We start from the raw sequence: 22,077 nt of genomic DNA on the forward strand, positions 1-22,077 counted from the left end.
TATAGAAAGACAATGGACTCGAGAGCCAGGTGGCATGGATTCACATCCCAGGTTGACCACTTGTTATCTGTATGATGTTGGGCAAATTATTTAACCTCTCTGGCATCAGTTTCTTCAACTACAAAATCCAGATGATGAAAAGACCTAACTCATAGGCCCATAGTGAGGACTAAATGAGCTACTAGATGGAAAGCTCAGAATGTGCATGATGCTAGGAGCGGATGACTGAGCCCATGATGCTCCATACTCCCCTCCGTGCTTCCTGGGAGCTCACCCTGCAGCTCCGGAGTCAGGAGTTTCCCAAGTGCTGTTATGGCTCCCCTGCCTGCAGCAGCCTCCATTCCAGGTGTCCTCCAGGTATCCAACACCTTCAAATTCTCAGGGCTCCAGATTTTTACTCTTACCAACATGGGCCCCCATCTCCCAGGGACCGGACACTCCTGAGCTCCTTCAACGATTAAGGAATGCTTTATTATTGTGTACCAGACCTTGTTCAAGGCACTGAGGAACACTTCAGTGACAAAGACAGACAAAATCCTTGTTCTCATGGTGCTTCTATTCTAATGGAGAGAGATAAGCAATAAATACAAGTTAATTATATAGTGTGTTAGAAGATGATACATGCTAAAGAGAAAAAATAGAGAAGGGAAAGTGGGATCAGGATTTCTGAGAGTGAAGTTTTAAATAGGAGGGCCTCGCTGAGAAGATGAAACTTCAGCCAAGTCTTAAGGGAGGTGTGGGAGAGAGCCATGCAGATATCTGAGAAAAGAGCATTCCAGGCAGAGGGAACAGCAAGTGCCTAGAGTGGGACTCTGCCAGGCACATTAGAGGGGCAGCAAGAAGCCCAGGCTGAAGTGGAGGGATTGTGGTGCAGAGTAGAGGGAGAAAGAATGGGGTCAGATCGCATATGGCCACGTGGCCTCTTGTAACAACTTTGGCTTTTATTCTGTGGGAGGTGAGAGCCAAGGAAAGAGTTCATGCAGAGGAGAGATGAGATAGCACTGGGGTATTGACAAGATCCCTGCGGCTGCCGTGTGGGGAACAAACCAGGGGGCTTGAGAAGGAAGAATTGGGAGGCCAGTTGAGGAGGCTGCTGCAATAGTCCAGGCAGGAGATGATGGGGGCTGGACCAGGGTGGAGGCAGTGAAGGAGAGTAAAAGGTAGGTTGGGAACCTTCTAGCTGGGTGGGGGCAAAAAGAAGAAATGATGGATTGGGAGGAGGGAGATACTCCCTGATCTGGAAGCTCTTGGTGGAGGCTCTTGGTAATTGGAGGAAAGACTTTTGGGTCCATGCTGAAAGCTCTCCTATTAACTGAAGGAGATGGGCAGTCCTAGCCCCTTAGTGGAATTACTTATCTGGATTCCCGAGAGGAGGGCTTCCAAGTTTGGCATGAGGGTGAGACCTCCTAGATCCCCAAAGCCCCCACTCTCTCTCTCTATCCCAACGTCCAACCCCCTCAGCTTCCACCCCTCACCCCTCCTCAAATGCTCAGGAATGCAACCTTTCTGGTAACCCGAGCTCCTGGGTCGCCCCTGAGGTGAACCAGCAGCGGCTTCTGCTACCGCGACCCTGAGCGATGGGCGGGTGCAGTTGTACTCCCGCAGCTCGGAACTATGGGCAGAGGCCGGTCTTGAGCAAGAGCCGCCCACACCGCGCCTAGTCTCCCACTGGCAGCGCGCGCTGTCTCTGCAAGTGACCGACGGCCACGGCGCGCACGTGGTGGGCCTGTGCGGCAAGTTCAATGCAGACCAGACCAACCATGTGGGTGGTCCCGACCAGCGCGCAGTCTTGCGCACTTGGGCCCTGATGCCCAGTGCCACGCCCCTGGGCTGCTCCCTGTGCCAAGCCCGCGTCCCCACCCCAGACCCAGGGGCCCTGCCCCCTCCTGGCAGCTCCGAACCAGCCCTTTCACCACTGCCACGACGTGCCGCCGCCTACGCCTTTCGAGACCAGCTGCCGTGCTGGGGTCTGCCCCTTCCCCAGCTACCCACCTGCGCTCTGCGTGGCCCTCCCGGTCTACGCGCACGCCTGTCAGCGCCTGGGTGTCAGCGTCGACCCCTGGAGGTTCTGGTCTGGCTGCCATGAGCAAGCCTTAGAAGGAGGTGGCTGAGGGCTGCTGGGGAAGGGCATTCTGGGACTTAGGGACGACACTCTTTGATACTGGCGTCGATTCCTGGGTCAAGGCTCCAGGGTCCCTGGGGTGAGACAGCCTCTGGGTCTCGGGGGTGGGGCTACTGGCGCCTGGGAGGCGGGCTCTTTGGGTGTGAGGATGGAGACTCCTCTGCCCTAGGGGCGGGACTTCTGGGTTCTGGGGACTAGAACACCTACGTCTTGGGGTCGGAGTCTTTGGGTCCTGGGAGTGAAGACTAACAGGCCCTCGGGCCCAGAACTACTCAGTTCTAAAATGCAGGATCCCGGGATTTGGTGGATGGAAAATCCTCTAGGCGGCAGGACTCCGGGGTCTAGGGTGAGAGATCTGTGTCCCACAGCCAGACTTCTATGTTCTGGAGGGGGACTTCTGGTTTCTGACGCTAGAGACTTCTTTATTCTGTGAGGTGGAGATTGCTGGGGCTAGGGGCTGGAAAGCCTCCATTCTAGGGGATGAGGACCCCAGGATCCTGGGGGAGACTCTCGGAAGCTGAGAGTGGGGTGTCTCCACTCTAGGGGTCGTTGTATGCTTAGGTCTCCTAAAATCATACTCGGAGGTCATGACTGGACTCTCTCTCCCCCCCCCCACTTCCTCCACCCCTCCCCTACAGCCATCCAGTGCCCCCAAAACAGCCACTGTGAGCCTCTGGCTCGTCCTGCCCAGAGACGTGCGTGGGCCTGTCGGGAGCGTAGTGCCCGGCGCCCTGCGGGGAGACAGGCGCCTGCGACGCCCGACAGTGGCCGGCGGTTGTGGCTGCACACAGCGGGGACACCTGCTGGCACCTGCTGAGGCTTTGTGCCGCGGCGGTCTGCAGAGGCCACTATATCACCTTCGACAGGCGCCGATTCCGCTTCCCCAGCTCCTGCGGGTACCTGTGGAGCGGCTTTCGTTCTCCGGCGCCACGTGGGCTCGCTGACTTCCGTGTGCTCCTGGGCACCGGTCCTGAAGGGACCCGAGCGGCCTCCAAGTGCACATGCCTGGATGCCACCTGAGGCTGGATCCCAAGGAACCCCGTGGGGTCGTGCTCAGAAAACCCCCATCCTGCCCACACATACACCCAGAGATCCCCCCTTATGCCCTCTGACCCAGAATCCTCACCTCAGGACTCCCAATCCTGGTCCTAAGATTCCCCTAACCTCACCTAAGGCTCAAATCTTGAGTTTTAGTCCTATAGTACTGGACCCTAAATCCAGAACTCCCACCTCCTTCCTTTTGACCCCAAATCTCTGGTCCAGCAGCCTAACTTCAAAGACCCCCCCAAAAAAACCTCACCCCAAAATCATAACTCAAGCCTTAACCCTTTAGGACAAACTCTAAGTCCAGAACTCCCTATCCAGGTCCCCCACAACTTCCTGGAGAGAAGGAAGAGAAGTTGTGAGGCTTTTGGAAAGGCCACATGTAAGGCATTCACGAGGAGTCAGTATAATAGCACATGCACAAGTACTTTTAAGGTAGGTACAATTGGCATTACCATTTTCCAGATGAGGAAACTGTGGCCCAGAGAGGTGCAGCCACTTGCCTGGGGTCACACAGCTGATAAAGAGCAGAGCTGGGATTTGAACCTTGGCAGTTTGGCTCCAGGGTCTGTTATGCTGTCTTTGCAAATAGAAAACACATGACCTCAGCTACCTCATTGGGAAACATAAGTTAGAGTCCCAATGATTTGGACACGACTTCAACGTGGCAAGTTCTCCCGTTAAGGTAGAAGATAGGAGCACTAGGAGAGTAGCCTCTGGGGCTGTGGGGATAAGTGAAGCCACTGACCACAGAGGACAGCATCCAAACGGTGTCAGCTATTTTATGTCAGCAGCGTGCCTTGGCAGTATTTTAAATTTATTACTAAGTTAGTTAGCATTCTAAAATGAGGATGTCTGGATTTACGGCATCTCTTGAGAAACCAGAACCTCTGGTGACTGGTCCCCTAGTCTCATGGCCACTGGTGGGTGGGGCTTCCCCCTCTAGCCAGGGACACATACTTTCTCTCGTTTGTCCTAGTCCCTGTCATGTCCTCCTGTATTACAGCCTTTCCTCTTCACTCATTTAGTTGCTCACCTGGCCCCCGGAGGCATGTGAGTTAGGACCAGGTTTTATTGTTTCCTGGGACCAGGGGTCTGGCCCTGACTTCAGCTTTATGGGGGCCCTGGACCCTTCTGGACCCTAATCCCAGGATCTAAGATCCCTCTCTTGCCCCAAGATGTGTCAGGCACAGTTATAAATCCTCACAACAATTTTTTCCAGTTGGGCACTATTATTTCCCTCCTTTTACAGAGAAGTTAAACAAATTGCCAAAATGAAACAACTGAAAAAAAATAGGGGCCAAGATTTGAAACCAGACAACTTGGCTCTAAAATCAAAGGTCACTTAACCACCATGCTTCCCTGTGCTGGCACATGTAGTTATTAAAGTCAAAACATACGAAGTTGCCAATATGTAATGTTTTTGTCCTACAATGTGGCAATTTCAAATAGTTTAACTTCTGTTTATATCCTGGGATAAAAACACCTAGCCTTGCTTCAAGAATCCTAGAACCTTCATGGTGAGCCCCAGCACACCAGAGCTTTCAGCCCTGATTCTGGGATCCTGGAACCCCAGTCCTGACCCTGACCCTGATTCATTCAACAATCATTTATTGGGTACCTACTGTGTTCCAGGCACTAAGTGCTTTTTACATGTGTTAACTGAATTTCAGACCCCACTCTCAGTCCAAGTCCTGAGCACCCCAAGACCTGACCCAGGGTCTTCAAATCCCCTATTCCCAAGGCTAACAAATCCTCACCCTCAGTTCCTAGACCCACAGCCCCAACTGCTGTGGGCAAATATGGTCAGAACCATGGACAGCAGCTTCAGCTCGTCTGGACGCTGTGGACAGACCTCCCTGCCCTATGCGGCACACTGAAGCCACTCCCACTGCCTAGAAATCCCAGCACCACTGAGACTTTACAGCCTGATTTGACCTATGAACTTCATTCATTCACTCATTCATTAGTTCCACAAGTATTTATTGAGCACAGACTATGTACCAGGCACTATTGTAAGTGTTTTGTACATATGTCACTTGCAGAGGCCCTGGCTTTCAACTCCCCAGACCTGATCCAGGAATACTACAGCCCCAACCCCCAGAATCCACAATTTTCACCTTCCAAATACTTGTTGGAAAAATTATCAGTACTGTGTACAGTATCCCAAGCATTTATAGGCCTATTTGAACAGTCCCCTGGATCCTCAATGGGGCCCCCTGGAGGCCCTGTCCTTACCTAGGGATCCCAGCGTCCTTGGTACTGACTCTAGGCCCCAGAATCCCAGCTTGACATCCTTTCTTCACACAGATGAGTGGTGCATAATCTGCCATTCCAGGCTCTTGGCAGCAATACACTCATCTTTCACTGTGGCTGGGACACTGTGGTCACCTGCCCCTTTGGCTTGCAGGTGACCTGTGCCCCTCAGATTTGCGTGGCACTGGCTCTCCAGCAGCATACGGGGGCCATGTGATGCGGCTGTGTGCTGACTACAATGGGGACCCCACGGTTGACCTCCAGGTGTCTGGAGTTGTGGCAAGCACCCAGCTGCCTGAGGATGGACTGGCCTGGGCCTTTGGCCATAACTGTTTGGTGAATTCCCCAGCTGGGTGCCTGATGCTGCTTGGAAGATGCTGCCATCGCCACCATCCTGGGTCACCCTGCCAACCACCAGCACCACAGCCCACTTTGCCCACCTCTGTGACATCCTCTTGGACCCCCTGAGGCCCTTCTGGCAGTGCCATGAGTTGCTGGCAGCAAGCCCCTATTTCAAAGATTGCATGATGGACATGTGCCTGGGCACCAGACCCCGCCCCTCTACTGTGAAACCTGCCAACTGCTGGGTGGTCAAGTCTTCCCATGGCACAAGTCAAGCCTATGCAGTGAGTGCCCAGGGCCTCAGTCCAGCCATCATTGCTCATCTGGGAAACCTCGCTCCAGTCCTAACCATGGTTTAGTTCCTTGGCTGTTGCCCATCCTAGGGTGCAGCCCCTCCCTGCACAATTTAGTCCCTGAGACCTTGTACTTCCCAGCCAGCCTCTAACTGCCACCCTCCATTCCCCATCATGGTATAGACCCTCAACTTTTGCCCACCCTAAAGTTTCAGCGCAACTCTGACTAAACTCCAGCCCCAGCTCGTATGTTTCCCACTTCTCAGCTCTGATTATGGCCCGGCCCTTGAACACTCACCTCTTCAGAGACTTGGATCTGTTCATGGTTCAGCCCCCAAGCTCTTACCCATCCCCAGCCCTTACAGATCAGCTATGCCTGACTCATGGTTAGCCACTTGATCTTTACCTGAAGGTAAAGACCTGAAGCTTCCAGCTTCAGCTCTGCCAAGTCAAGCTTTCCAGTCCTTACCCCTGCAGGGCCCAAGATGCCTGATCCTAGCCCCAGAGGTGGGAGGTGAGACTCCAGCAGCCACGTGACCCCAGTAACTCTCCATTCCTACTCCTTCCCGCAGGCCTGCTGTGCCCAGCACACTTGCACTACATGCTGTGCGCTCCAGGCTGCTCAGCCACTTGTGCGGGGCTGGGGCTGGAGCCACCGCCAGGCTATGAGGGTGGCGCGCGCTGTCACCAGGGCTGCATGTGTGACGCAGGCTTTGTGCTGAGCAGCGCCATCTGCATGCCCATGGTTCAGTGAAGCTGCCCAAGTGCCGGCCACTACCTCGAACATGGTGGGCTGCTGCCACCCCTTCACCCTGAAACTGGCTGCTGCTGCTACCACCCTGGTGGCCAGGTGGCCTACAAACCCTGCCACATAGCCCAGGGTGGCCCAGGCCTCTGCTTCGCCTCAGGTGGGCTCCATTACCAAACTTTCGATGGCACTCCCTTCCACCTGCTGGATGCCTGCACCTGTTCATTGCTGGGCACAGACATGAGCCGCCTGTGGGGTGTGTGGACCTTAGAGGTGGCACTGGAAAAAAGCCCAGGGAGCCCATGCTGCTCCGCGCACGTGGCCACCACTTTGGCCTGGACTGTGAGGACTGGGGATATGTCAAGATGAGCCCCACCCTGTCACTCTCCTCATTTCTCTGCCTCCCAGGCTCTGTTCTGGCAGGCAGGATCTCTGTGCATCGCCCTCTGATGCTCTCCTCCCTCCAACACCCTCCTTTCCACTCTTTTCTCCCTCCTACCTTCTCTCTTCTCCACCTCCTCCTTTCTCTCCTTCTTCCCATTCAGTCCCTCACCCAACAGTCGGGTCTGCATGTCCCTGCTCCAGACTGCCCAGGCTCTGTCCCTTTCACTTCTCTCTTCACCACCTCAGCATGTCCACCCCACCTGTCTCTCCCACCCCTCAATCTTCAGCTCCAGGTCTTTTTCTTTTCCACCTGGGTCTCCCTGTGCCCTCCCATGCTCCACAACTACCATTACGTCTTCCTCAACCTCCAGCCAGCCTCCACGACCCCTGGTCCGTGTGCCCCTCCCCCACCACTGCCCTTCCTCTTGAAGTCTTGCGTCTCTTTCTCCCCACAGTGGCCCCTTCTCTTCTCTCCTCCTCCGCCCCCAATATCTGCTCCCTCCTCTTTCCTGGATCCACATAGCCCTCCACAGCCTCCCCATGCCCCAGGCCCATGGATGCCCTCTAGGTGTCTCTCCTGTCCCCTCTCTCACTATACCCCATGCCCACCTCACCACTCTCCCTTCCCCTCACTTTCCTTCCCTTCTCCTGGTCTCCACGCACCTCCCCGCAATACCCCTCCCCAGAACTGCCTCAACTGCCTCTTCTCTCCCCGACCCCTCACCCCCTTCACACCCTCCTCTCAGCCTCCAGTCCCTCTCCACTCTCCCCTGGGTCTGGCACACCACTTCTCTTACTCCTTGCACACACTCCTCGCACTACCCCTCCTCCCTAGGCTTTTCCCAGATTCTCCCCAGACCTGAACCTCCCCCTCACTCTAGGCTCCCCCGGCCCCGGCCGCAGGTGGACTGCGTGCAGCGCTGCTGCCCTCGCGCTGACCAGGTGAGGGGTGCGCGCCTCCACGCGGGGTGCGTCTGTGGCGCTCGCGGTGCGTGGAGGCCCGCGGCTGCCTCCTAAGCGTGGCGCTGCCGGTGGCTCGTCACCGCCTCACGCGCAGCCTCAGCAACAACTTTAACGGCAATGCAGCGGATAAGCGGCAGCTGCCGAGGCCCGGACCCTGCGGTGCCACGACCCTCCCCGGGTTCTGGCGGTCGAGGGGCCACCGAGCACACGGGTGTAGACACAGCATGGCACAGCGCGTGTGGCCTCCTGCGTGAGCCCAGTGGCCCTTGGCGTCCTGCCACACAAGCCCGCCGCCGGAGCCCTTCTTCCAGTCCTGCGTGGCCGACGTGGGCCGTGTCCGCGGGAACCGCGAAGGGCTACGCGCCTTCCTGCAAGCCTATGTGGCCCCCTGCCAGACTGCTGGTGTCGACGTGCGGGCCTGGAGGGAGCCCAACTTTTGGCGTAAGTCCCCCACCTGAGGGTGTCCAGGGCCGGCCCGGGTCGGGTGAGCGGTGGGAGACCGAGGTCTGGTCTTCAGTCATCCCAGGAGTGTTGAGGACCTACTATGTGCCATGCCCATGCTGGAGATAAGGCACCAAACAGGATAGAGTCCTGCACACGTTCTCCTTGGGAAAACAGATTGGATTTTTATCTCTCAGCACATTTACAGAGGGCTCATTCTCTATCGGGCGCTGTGTTAAGACAGTGGTTCTCAAACGTTGCCCCTGGACCAGCAGCATCAGCAATATCCAGGGTTTGTTTACAACGCAAACTCTTGCCCTACCCCAGACTTACTGAAGGAGAAACTCTGGAGTGGGGCCCAGCAACCTGTGTGTTAACAAGCCCTGCAGGAGACTGGGAAGCAAGGCCAGGTCTGAGAACCTGTGTTACCTGCTTTAAGTCAGCTCGCTCCATCTTCCAGCTGCTCTAGAAGATAGGGACAATCATTGTCTGCCTTCTGCAGTTGAGGAAACTGAGGCACAGAGAAGCTAAGGAATTCCCAGACCTCACAGCCAGTGAGTGGTAGAACTGCCTTCCACCTGACTCCAGAATCCTCGCTCTGACCCCCATGCTATATTCTCTCTCCAGCAATAATGTAAAAATAATTCCAGTAATAACATGAAAAGACCAGCTGACCTGAGTACTTGCTGAGTACTTGAACTGAGTAAACTGCTCCGTGCTAAGCCCTATATTACCTCAATTAATTCTCCCAACGGTCCCATCAGGCAGGTACATTTTCTGGATGAGAGAAACCAAGGCATCAATGGTTAAGGAATTTGCCCAATGTCGCACACCTAGAAAATGACTTAGCTGGCATCTGAACATTTGTTCATTTATTTAACAAATTCTCATCAACTTTGAGTCTCTATATGTCCACGTCTCCTCCATGCTCCTCATGGATTCTTGGCCCAACCCTGATTTATTTCTGTGTCAGTGTCCACCTCTTTCTGACCCCCTTCTGCCCCTAGGTTCAAATGCTCCTGGCGGGAATCTGTTTGACTTACTATTTACTGATAGACTGATGACCACCCCTACCTCTGTCTGCCATGGTCATTTGTCCAGCCCTGGCCCAGCCGCTGGTCATCGAGACACAATGTGGCCGCTATATCAGGCAGGACTCTTAATGGCAATGTCAGAATCCCAACTCAAACTGAGAGGAGAAAGAGAAAAGCATTCGGAGCACATATAACTGCAAAGACCGAGGGTACTTCTATCTTCAGGATCAGGTAGATTAAGGATTATCAGTTGCAGTTACAAGAAACCTGTTTCTCTCCTCCTCTGCCTTGGTCTTCCCTTCCTCCCTCTCTGTTAGCTTTATTCTCAAGCAGGCTCTCCCCTTGTGGCTGCAGCAAGGCTTTGGCAACTTTAGGCTGACAATTCTACCAGCTTCAAAGCCCTCGCAAAAATGTAACACCCTTTTCCCATTGGTCCCAACAAAAGTCCCAGAGTCACCACCCATAAGCTTTGCCTGTCCAATTATTGTGACCCAGAGGAGAGAAGAATAATCTGTTTAGCCAGCCCCGGGTTCTGTAGGCACCCCTGGAGCCTGGATATGGAATCACCTCACATAGTGAAAGTAAGGATAGGTGGTTGTCCAAACGGAGGTGGAGGTATTATTATCAGAAGGGTGCAGAGAGCGAAAAAGACGTCCACCACTAGAGTTCACCAACAGGCTGCCCACAGGACCAAACGGCCATAATAGGAAGTATGAGCACTTGGTGGTTCCAGGGATGGTCAACCCCTTCGGCAGGGGCAAGAATCCTTGGGAAGGATGCAGTCTGGGGGTGCTGGTTGGACAGAGGGAAGGCCCTGGCTTGCCTGAGCCTGACAAGCCTCCTCTCCACAGCCATGCAGTGCCCCCCACATGGCCACTACAGGCTGTATGTGAACCCCTGCCCTGAGGCCTGCCTGGGTATTCAGGGAGGTGGTACAGCTCCCTGCTCCCTGCGCTGAGGGCTGCCAGTGTGTTGATGGATTCTTCCCGGCTGGGCGTGGCTGCATCCCTGTGGACCGCTGTTCTTGCTTCCGCAATGGCCATACTTCCCTGTGAGCATCCTCTTGGGTCCTTGTTAGTTTCACTCGGATCCTTCCACTTTGCCTCTGATCCCCAAATGCTCCCTTGTTTGGGTCTCATCTCAGAACCTCTAGGTGCACTTCCCCTTCAGTAGCCCCTCACCTTTCACCCTCCCTCCCTTCCTCCACAGCCCCTACAGACCATCCTCCATTAAGAATTGCTCCTCCTCCTGTACCTGCCAGCTGGGGGAGGAGGTGACCTGTGTCCCCTTCAGCTGCCCTGTGGAGGAAGTCTCTAACATCACAGATGGAGTCCTAGGCTGTCGATTGCAAGGTGACCAAGGCTGCGGTCTGATGGGTCAGAGATTGAGGTATGACTCCTGGCTCCAGGGAAGGAAGGGACTGGTGACCTGGACTCCTGGGACTCATGGGTCCCTGACCCTCTCTCTCCCCCACAGCCACCTTGGCCCTTGCCCTGAGCTCTGTGGCCCCACCGCTGGTTTGCCCACCATTGCTCCCTGGCCCCAGTCCCCAGTGCCTGACAAACTCTCACTTTATCCCATGTGGCTCTGCATGCCCAGCCATCTGCACCAACCCCTCAGCCCCAGAGCACTGTAGCCACCCCTGTGCCTTTACCTGCCAGTGCCTGCCTGGCCACCGGCTGCTGGAGGGTTGATGTGTGCCCCACGCCCACCGATCCTACTTCCTGTGCCAAGGCCATGCTTTCTGTACAGACAACTGTACTTGGCACTGCTGCTGCCTGGCCCTTGGTGCCCCAGTGAGCAAGGTGCCCCAGTGTTGGCCTGACAAGTGCCATGGTCACTGCAAGGCACCACTGCCTGTTAGCCCAGTCCCCACCCAGCCCCACTGTCCTGGAGGAGCCACTGGTCTGCACTGCCACTGGAGACTTCCACACATTCGCAGGAGCCCACTATGAATTCCCTGGCTCCTGTGTCTACTGCCTGGTAGGTCTCTGTGGCACAGCCCATGCCAACCTTGAGCCCTTTAGCCTGGATTTGGCCCTACTTCTGCGGCCACGTGGCTGCACCAAGGCCCTGACTCTCTTAGCCTGTGGCCTGAGGCCAGACATGAGTCCAAAAGATCTCAACCACATCCGCGTGAGGCTCCTAAAGCCCCACACTGATCCGCCATCCCTCACTGTCCCCACTACCCTCAGGTAACCCATAGTGACCCCTCTTTTCCTGCTGATGCCCCCTTCATTAACTCTCCCACTGGCCCTCAAAGATGTCCACTCCAGTTTCCTAGTGGCCTTATTCATCTCACACCATTGGTACTGACCTCCTCCTCACTGGCTTGCTTGCTGACCCCTTCTCACTGACCATCTACTTGTCATTACTTACCACTCTTCAGACTCCTATTACCCTCCTATTAACTCTCCATTGAGTTCTCAGTTGACCCCCTAATTGACTCCCCTTTATCCCACAGGCTCAGCCCTGACCTCTCCATTGCCCCTCCCTTTCACACCCCATTGAACATCCCATTAACCTATTGCCCCTCCCCAACTGATCCTACTCCTGTTATATTGACTTGCCCATTACCCATTTACTGTCCTGTTGGCTCCATCCCATATCCTTACTCCGTTGATCTGTACTGAGTTATCTATTGACCTTCTCAGTGATCTACTGAGTGGCCCATTAGTGCCCCATTTACGCTCCTGCGGCTCTTCCCATTGAGCTTCCTATTGATATTGACGCCTCCATTGAATTCTCAGGTTTTCTGTTATCCCAGTTGAGCCTCTCTCTGACTCATTTTCTCACCCACTGAGCCTTCCATACAGTGTTCCATTAATTCATTGACTGCCTCCTGACTCCACCCCCATTTACTCTCCAGCTGAGCCCCCCCATTGCCACCCAAAGCCACCTACTAAGGCTTCTCTGGATCCTCAGGATCCTCAGGATTTGTCCATCCACTTTCTCCCTTTGCCCTCTTCTTGATCCTCCCATTGATCCTCACTGACCCTACCCTCTGACTCCCTAATTTTCTTTTTACCCCTCATTGATCTCCCATTGACGCCTCATTACTTCTGATTGTCCCATCACTCTACTATTGATCCCATTGAATCTTTTATTGACCTTCCATTTAGCCTCCAACTGACCTCCCATTGAATCCTTCTATGATCCCTAATGACTACCGCTGCTAACCCACCACTAATGTTCTCCTTGAGCCCTCTGATCCTTCGCTGACAAGTCCAAGAATTTCTGCTGACCGTCACCATCGCCTTCCCAGATGTCCCCAACCACATGCCCTCCCTGTAGGTGTACAGAATTCTGGAATCACTGCCCTTCTTTCACGGCCGCCGCCTCCGCGCCTATCGCTGGAGCCAACAGCTCTGCGGAGACTCAGACCTCGACCTCTCGCTGACATATGATTGGGGCAGCCTGGCACGTGTGACGCTGCCGAGGCCCCATGGACCCTACCTGTGCGGCCCCTGCGACCAGGTGGCCCGAGCGGCTCGCCCGCGCCCTTGCCTGGTGCCTGGAAGGTGACAGAGGTGCCGGGCTCTGGCCGGGCCTGCGGACCCGTCTGCCCGGGCCCCGCCTCCGTGGCCGCGCGTACCCATTCTGCCTCAAACACGTACTGCGGGCCGCTCGACAGCGGCCGAAGGTGCCGTGGGCCGTGCTGCGCAGCGCTGGACCCGCTCCGGTTCCTCGACGACCGCTTCGACGACATGTGCGGCCATCGCGGCGCCCGCCGCACCGTCCGCCGAGTCCTGGTCGCCTACACTGTCGCCTGTCAGGCTCTGCGCGCGCGCCTGCGGCCCTGAAGGACGCGCGACTCTTTCCGCGAGCGTGCGGGGCTGGGCAGAGAGAGGGCGAAGCTCGGCCGAGCTCGGATGGGCCACGCGGGGAAGGGCGCGGGAGGCCCGATGGAGCAGCTCCGACCTGGGCGGGCGGGCCGAGCCAAGAAGGGCGGGGCTTGCAGAAGAGTTGGAGGACGAGGTTTGAAAGAGCGGCCAGACCCGGAGGGGCGGCAGTTTAATTAGCAAGATCTTTCTGTCTTTCGTGCCTGTCTCTCTCTCTCACTGTCTGTCTCCCCCGTGACTCTTGGTCGCTCTCCGAGTCTCCCTCTCTGCTCCTCACTGTATCCCTACCTCGCCTTCCCACTCTCTCTGTTCCTCGTCCTTTCTTCCTCGCGTCCCCCCGTGTTGCTCTCCCTCCCCGCCATCCTCCATCTCTGCCTCCCCGTCTGTTTCCCCCACCCCGCCTGTTTCTCAGTCTGTGTCCCCGGCCGACCCCCTTCTCCGTCCCTCGCGGTCTCTCCCCCGCGTCTCCATCTCTGTGCCCTCGTCTCTGACCCTCCCACCCCCGCCGCTCTCGCGCTCCGAGCTGTGCGGCCGGAGCTCTGCGACCCTGTGCCCGGGCGGCAGCCGATGCGCTGAGGGCTGCGAGGGCGACAGGGGCTTGGTGCTGAGCGGCGCCCCCTGCAGGCGGCGGCCAAGGGCGGCTGCTTCCGCGCCGCCGCTACCGCACGCTGGGCGCCGGCCGGTACCCCGGGCGCGGGCACGTGTGCAGCCTCCGCAGGGGCGTGCGCCGCGGCCCGGCCCCCTGCGCGCTCGCCGGGCCCGCGCACGTGCTCGCCTCCGACGGCCGCGCGCTCACGTTGCCCGCGCCCTTCAGCCCTGCGGTTGCCTGGACCTGCCTGCCCGCCCCGCACGCCCCAGTGCCTGGCCCTCCCGCCTAGACGTGGCTGGCGATGGGGCCGGGCCGCTCGGTCTGCGCCTCAACCTCCCCGGTCGCCCCTGCAGCTACACCGCGCTGATGTCGGCGTCCTCGGCGGTACCTGCCGGCGGACTGCGCCCAGGCCCTGCCTCCTCCTCCTTCTGGAAGTGCCTCAGTTTCCCCCATGGTAAAATGGACATGTTTGCCTTCCAGGTTTGAAAGATGGTGCCAGTATATAACAAGGTGGAAGCGTTGCCTGGAACACAGTGATGGCTCCCTCAAGGGTCCCTGTTCGTGTTTGTATGATCACCTCCTACACAGGATTGGATAAAATCAGTCATTTAGGATTCCTTCAATAAATAGCTATGGAGAATCTCTGGAGGATTCAACGGTGAGCAAGTTCTGGACGCGCACACATTCCTCCAGGGAAGCGGATAATAAGTAAATACATAAGTAAAATAGGTGATACATCAGATGATGAGTGTAAGAACTATAAAGAGAAGTAAAACAAGGAGAAGAGACAATAGGGAGACGGAGGTTTAGAATCTTAAATCAGGTAATAAGGAAGACCCCACCAAGAAAGTAACATTTGAGTCGAGGTCCGAAGGAGGTAAGGGAGGGACCCATGTCGACATCTGGGAAGGAGCAAACCAGGCAGAGGGAACATCAAGCGCAAAGACCAGGGCCTTATAGGGCAGTGTGGTGCAGACTAGGCAGAGCAGTAGGAGGGAGGCAGGAGTGTGGTGAGACTCAGTGTGGTGAGACAGAGAGAGCTTCAAAAAGGGGTGTGGTCAGCAGCATGAGGAAGAGAAGGCCAGAGAAGGGGCTCTGGGATTTATTTAGTGCTTACTATGTGCTAGGCATGTATGTATGAGCATACATGTATCATCTCATTTAATACTTCCAGCAACTGTATCAGTCAGCTAATGCTGCATAACAAGCAACCTAAAAAATTTCAGTGACTTACCCCAACCAGCTTTCTCATTCACATGTCTGTGAGTCGACTGGCATTTGGCTGATCTTGGCTCGGGTCATAAAGCACTTACCATATGCCCAGCATTGTTCTAAGCACTTTTTGTTAATTTATTTAATTCTCCCAACAACCCTATGAAGCAGGTACTCTTATCCTCCCATTTTACAAATGGAGAAACTGAAGCTCAGAGCAGCTAAGTCCCTCACTCAAGTCTCACAGCTGGTTTGTGGCACAACTTGGAGGGATGTCCAGGCTCCTGGGAGGCATGGGAGCAGGCTCAGCCTTCTCAGCCCAGTCCTGACCCCTTTCCTTCTCCACAGGTGGATGGTGAGTGCTGCCAGCTGCCCTGGGTCCTGCCGGGGCCAGGGCCTGGGCCACCCTGGAGGGCCGCCATGTGGTGGTGCACACAGCCTGTGGGCTGCATCTCATGTAAGACTGGGGCAACTGGGTGTGCCTAACTGTGTCTTCCATGTTCCACGGCTGGCTAGCATGGCTCGGTGGTGGCAATGTTGGCCCCCTCTACCTGCCCCTGGACACCAGATCCTGGCCCACAGGCCTGGTTGCTACCCTCGTCCACCATCCAGGCCCAGCCTCGGCTTTAGCATTAGCTGCCCCATGCGCTTGCCCAGATTTTCAATGCTCCCAAACTGCATGGACTCCTATAGGCACCAGATGGTCCCTTTGGCTGCTGCCCAGGCCATATCAGCCCCAAGGCCTTCCTCGGGATACGCCTGCAGGACATATGTCGCACCCATGGCCAGCATCTTGGCCTCTGTGATGCCCTCACAGCCTGTACTGCAGCCTGCCGGGAGGCGGGATGCCCATGACACCCTGGAGGGGCCACAAGCTCTGGGGCAAGTTGTGGACTGGCAGGAAGCCACCCCTCTCCTGATGGGGATCAGAGAAGTCCTGACATCAATGGAATTAGCTGAAGAGAGTGTGTGGGAAGGGCATCCAAAGGAAAGGGAGCTGTAATTGCAAAGGGGTAGAGGTTGGAAAATATCGATGGGAAGCTAGCCTGCTGGGGCAGGGGTAATAGGATTGCAAAGGGAAACTTCAGTCATAAGCACTTGCCTTAGACATCCGCCTGCAGCCCTGACTTGTCCACCCTAAAGCCACTATGGCATCTGTGCACGGCCCTGTGAGGGGGCTGTGTCCCGCCTGCCAGCCCTGCTCGCTGGTCCACTTGATGCTATGAGGGCTGTGAGTATGACCCTGGCCTCATCTTTGGTGGCACAGAGTGTGTGTCCCAGGACCACTGCGACTGCTTCCACCATGGACACTCCATCCCTGTAAGAGAGGTCTCCAGGCCCAGGCTTGTGGGCGCGGAGTCTCCCATACCTCGTCCTAAGATGTTCCCTGAGCCAGGCCATATCAGTCAGCATTTTCAGTTGTATCTGCCAGAAAATAATGCCAACTATCTTAAATACAACAGGGAATAGATCGACTTTTATTTGTGTAAAGTTGAGGCTCAGGCATGGCTGGATTCAGGGACTCAGAGGATGTCACCAGGACTCAAGCCTCTATCTTTCATCCCTGCCTTTTCCTTTTTCTGTGTTGGCTTCTATATTAAGTAGGCTCTAGGTCCACCTGCTATGAGAGGCTCAAAATTACAGTGGCTTAGACTTGATAGAAGCTTATTTCTTTCTCATGAACAGTTCAGGTATAACCAGTCTGGTTCTTCCAAGTCAGGGACACAGGCTTCTTCTGTCATGTGGCTCTGCCTCCCCTGTGGTATTGCCCTCATCTGCTCCCCACCACATCTATATTCGAGCAGGTTGGAAGGGAAAAAAGAGGGGACAAGGAAGTCAGGCCTCCTCCCTTTAAGGGCACCCCCCCAGAAGTGGCACTTAGCACTTTTGTTCACTTCCCATTGGCCAGAACTTCATGGAAGGACCGCATCTGGCTGCAAAACGGGCTGGAAAGCATATCTTTAGCTGGGTGGCCATGTGTGCAGCTAAAAATTGTAATTCTAGGGAAGAAATGGAGGATGGATATTTGAAGACAAGCATAGCCTCATTCTCAAAGCACTTCTCTGTTTGGGGGGCAGTGGTGGTCGCAGCTGCTTCAGCTTTACAACGCACAGTTTAGCAACCTCAGTGGGAACACAGCACTTCTCTCTCAACAGCTCCAGCGGAAGTCTAAGGGCCGACTCCTACTGTCCAGTGTAGGTTATCTGTCCATCCCTAAACCCAACACAGAGGCCAAAGTAGGGGGTACTCTGATTGGCCAGGCCTGGGGCACGTGCCCAGAGATGGAGCCAGAGAGTAGATAAATCACCTAGGCAACCCCATAGACTGAGAGTGGGGCTAGTTCCCCAAAGAACCTCGGAGGCTGTTAGCATGGATGGACCCTGGGCGGGCAGTGTTCCCTTCAAGGTTTTGCAGCTCCTTGAGTCCATTAGGAGGTAAAGAAAACCCCCTTAGGATGGTTGACATAGTTGTCTTAGAGATTAGGGGCCACTGGAAAGGAAAAAGCATGGGTCTTTAAACCTCAGTGACTCTGGGGATGAAGAGATGCCCACACTGGGAGGAACAAGGCATAAGAGCAGATATACTGTCACTGCGTGTCCACTGCATGCCAGTGCTGACAACGCTAGCCGCAGGTCAGAATCTTCGGTGAGCTTGTAGGGCTTTTCACACACAAGTGAAAAGCAGAGGGATCGTCATTGATGAAAAGAGACTAAAATACCACAACCGTCCAATGCAGTGCACAAAGCTAGATCAGGTCCTGGTTTGCAAAGAACAGTTACAGAAGATGTTTGGGGAGCAACTGGAGAAATGCATCACATTTTTAAGGATTTGCCCTCCTCATATGGAAACGATGTTTCAATGGATTTTTAATTTGCATTTGTCTTATTAGGAGGTTGAGCATCTTTTCAAATGCTTAAGAAACATTTGTATTTCCTATACTATTAATTTTCTGAATACCTTTTGCTCTTTTTTGTATATTGCGTTGTTGGTTTTTTTCGTTCTGATTTCTAGGAGCTCTTGATATGTTAGGGAAATTAGTGCTTTGCGATATGTGTTAGACATATGCTTCCTTTTTTGTTGATGTTCAGGATGGTCTTTTGGGTCCGATTTTGAGTCTATCTGTCTCTGCAGGTTGGGGAGGTACTGGTCCTGCCTGGCTGCCAGGAATGCTGGATGTGCTTGTGTGGCCAAGGCCTCCAGTGCCAGCCCTTTTCCTGCCCACAGAGCACAGGCTGCATCCTGGATGGGGGTGTGCAGTGCTGTGAGGCTGGGGAGGGTGCCGCATGTCACCTGGTGCCCGGGGGTCTCTTCATCACCTTGGATAGCTTTAGTGGGCTTGCACCCAGGCCTGTTATGCCCTGTGCCTTTGAGCTAGCCACACTGGTGGGTTCCAGGCCCCAAGATCCTGACTGGTTCCATGTCCTTGCTGACTTCCCATCCTGTCCTGGCTGCACTGCGGGAGGCCATCGGCTTCAGGGATGGCTATGCGGCTGTGGGACCCAATCAGGAAATATGGGTAAGGGACTTCTTCAATGCCAGCCAAGACCCTTGTGTGACGTAGCACTGATCCCTGGGGCCTACTGACCCCTCACTGACCTTCAGTAGCCTTTAACATAGAAGTGGTTTCCCATGACCCTCTAATCTCACATTGGCCTCCATTGGCTAAATGTCCTTGCCCTGATCTCCCAGGACCCTCTAGACCCTACATAAACTTCTCAGGACCCCCTGAGTCCACCTTGCTCCAAGACCTACTGGACTCCTGGGAACTACTGACTGAGTGGTCAGAGCTGTAACAGGGAAGCAGAGGCCAGAGCGATCAGGGCTGGGATAGGGAAGCACAGGCAGGCTGTGGGAGCCCAGAGGTGCCCCCAGTTTAGGGGGTCGGTGAAGATTTTCTGAAGGAGGTAACCAATGAGCTGAGACTTGCAGTTAGGCTGGGGAACAGAGCAGGGAGGAACGTTGCAGAACAAGGCCATGACAAAGGAGGGACTGTATTGGGGACTGTGGTGAAAATCAGCTAGTGAGTCTAAGACAGCCCACCAAATGCGGTGGACTTAGGACCAAGGAGGCTATGAGTGACTTAGGAAATCACAGTAGGGGGCAGCTCCTGGACTACAGGGTTGAGGAATGAGGCTTACGGGGAGACAGCAGGCATAGACGCTTCTCTTGACAAGTTGTCCTTGAAGACAGAGGAGACTAGAGATGAGCCAGGAAGAGGCAGAGGGCCAGGCTATCTTAGAACTGATTTATTATGATGCTGCTTTGCAGATGGGAGAAACTCAGGGATGTTTGCTGATAGGAAGAAACTAGACAAGGAGAAGTTGGGAATCCAGCAGAGGGAGGCCGGGGTGGAGGACACCTGGCTCCCCAAGGAACCCGGAAGCAGGAGGGCAGCAGGAGAACAGGAATCTGGGCAGGCACAATGGATAGTGTTTCTAAGCAAGGGGAAAGCATGCCTGAAATCCCATGCTGAGACTCAGAACACAGCTGTGAGGTGGAGCAATTGGAGGAGCCAGAGGATGGGCCAGCAAGAGCACCTGGGGCATCTGCCACAATCTGGCAGGGAGGCTGAGCCAGAGCTTTGCTTGTAGGGCCAAGAGCCCCGGACTGTGTCTCTTAAACTTCTAGTGTAACTTTGGGCACATGACTCAGCCCCTCTCTATGCTTCAGTTTGCCCATCCACAAAAAGCAGTCATAAGAATAGTACCTCCTTCATAGGGCAGCTGTGAGCATACATGTGAATTGCTGGTGTACACTAAGTGCTCTGTAAGTATGAGCTGTGATTGCTCTCGCAGCCTCTTTTATATTATTATTGGAGAGACAAGGTATAGAGCAGAGTGGTTAAGAACACAGGTCACGAATCCAGTACCCCCTCCTCCCCAGGATCCAAACCTGGCTCTGCCACTCACCAGCTCCATGAACCTGGGCAAGCTCTGTGACTTCTCTAGGTCTCTTTCCTTTTTTTTCTTTTTCTTTTTTTTTTTAAGATTTTATGTTTCCTTTTTCTCCGCAAATCCCCCCGGTACATAGTTGTATATTTTTAGTTGTGAGTCCCTCTAGTTGTGGCATGTGGGACGCCACCTCAGCATGGCTCAGTGAGCGGTGCCATGTTGGCGCGCAGGATCCCAACAGTGAAACCCTGGGCCGCAGAAGCAGAGCGGGAATTTAACCACCCGGCCATGGGGCCAGCCCTACTGGGTCTCTTTCCTAATCGGTAAGAGGCAAGAGGCATATAGGCTGCAGATCCACCTTGTCAGTGTGTTGGTGGGATTTAATATCATTGTAAATATTTAATAAGCTATTTTAACATTCACTATTTTAAAATAAATGTATTACATAAAATAATATAAATTTGGTGACAGTATATTAAAATATCAATTGCATCGTATTATTTTGCAAATTTTATTGATGTACTGTGTCATACATTATCTTATGAATTGAATAGTAAAATATTAAAGCAGTTGGAATAGCGCCTGGCACAGAGAATGTTAGATTTTGAAGACAAGAGGTGAGAGACCTGACAAGTTCCAGAGGCTGTTTTTTCCCCTCTAAAGCTGCCTTTTAGGGAAGTGTTTATTATGGAAATTTTCAAGCATCACAGAAGAGAGAATAGTGTTATGAAACCCCATTACAGTTACACAGTGGTTTCTTTTTTTTTTTTTAATTTTTTTTTAATTTTTGAGGAAGATTAGCCCTGAGCTAACTACTGCCAGTCTTCCTCTTTTTGCTGAGGAAGCCTGGCCCTGAGCTAACATCCGTGCCAATCTTCCTCTACTTTATATGTGGGATGCCTACCACAGCATGGGCTGCCAAGCGGTGCCATGTCCACACGCGGGATCCGAACTGACGAACCCCGGGCCGCTGAGAAGCGGAGCGTGTGCACTTAACCGCTGCGCAACCAGGCCGGCCCCTACACAGTGGTTTCTGAAGCCCCGCGGACTCCCAGACTCCGGCCCTAATCCCGGCCTCTGACCCGTCTCCCCTCTGCGCAGGTGAACCGACGCCCCGTGCGGCTCCCGGCCCAGTCGTGCGGGGGCGTGGTCGCACGCTGGGCGGAGGGCTCTGGGGTTATCGTCAAGCGGTCCCCCATGCTCTGGGTGCCCGAGGGGGCGGTGGCCCTCCACGTTACGAGGACGCCTCCGGGCAGCCGGCGGGGACAACAACGGAATTGCGGCCGACGACCTGATACTCTCAGGAGGACTCCGGGGCACCAGCCTAGTCGACGTGCTCCAGGCGTGCCGGACTCAGGGCTTCCACAGCTGCTGAGGACCCTCCCTCTCCTGCCCCAGGACCTCACTCTCATCAGCAGAGGGAGCTACCAGACCAACTCCCTGCCAACAGGCTGCCTTTGGGGGCTTGGAGCCCCCACCCCCTTTCCGTTTGTCTTCCCACTGCAAAGAGAAGCTCTCCTGCCGGCCGTGACTCAACACTTCCCCGCGTGACTCCGTCCGTCTGCGCGTCCCCAGGGCTGGGACCCACGACAGACGCCGGCCCTGGAGGTGGGACCGCATGGAGCTTCCTGCGATCGTTTTAATAAATAACTGATGACAAAAACACGCGTGTGCCTGTCTTCTCTCTCCCGTGCCGCCGCGCCCAGGGGAACACAAGGATTCCAACCTCTAGCTCCCTGCTCTCCCACGACCCAGGAGTTAGGTCAGGGCCCCAGTCCCCTTCCGACCCAAAATCTAAGAGTCCGAGCGCCTAGCCCCCTCCTCCTCCGGGATCCCAGAACTGTCCCCTCAAGGACACAAATTCCCGGTGAGGCGGGCCAGCCAGCCAGCCGCTCCGCCCCCTACGCCCAGCCCT

At 54.9% G+C, this 22,077-nt stretch overlaps 1 long non-coding RNA gene across 1 annotated transcript; it reads left to right on the plus strand.

The window, feature by feature from the left end:
* Positions 1-8,191: 8,191 nt before the first annotated feature.
* Positions 8,192-21,825, plus strand: LOC139073463 (uncharacterized). The gene is made up of 4 exons (XR_011522226.1): positions 8,192-8,593; positions 10,837-11,016; positions 14,539-14,716; positions 15,619-21,825. It is a non-coding gene; the product is annotated as an uncharacterized lncRNA (long non-coding RNA).
* The last annotated feature ends 252 nt before the right edge of the window (positions 21,826-22,077 follow it).

Source organism: Equus przewalskii, chromosome 9, assembly GCF_037783145.1.
Source record: "Equus przewalskii isolate Varuska chromosome 9, EquPr2, whole genome shotgun sequence".
Classification (NCBI taxonomy): domain Eukaryota; kingdom Metazoa; phylum Chordata; class Mammalia; order Perissodactyla; family Equidae; genus Equus; species Equus przewalskii.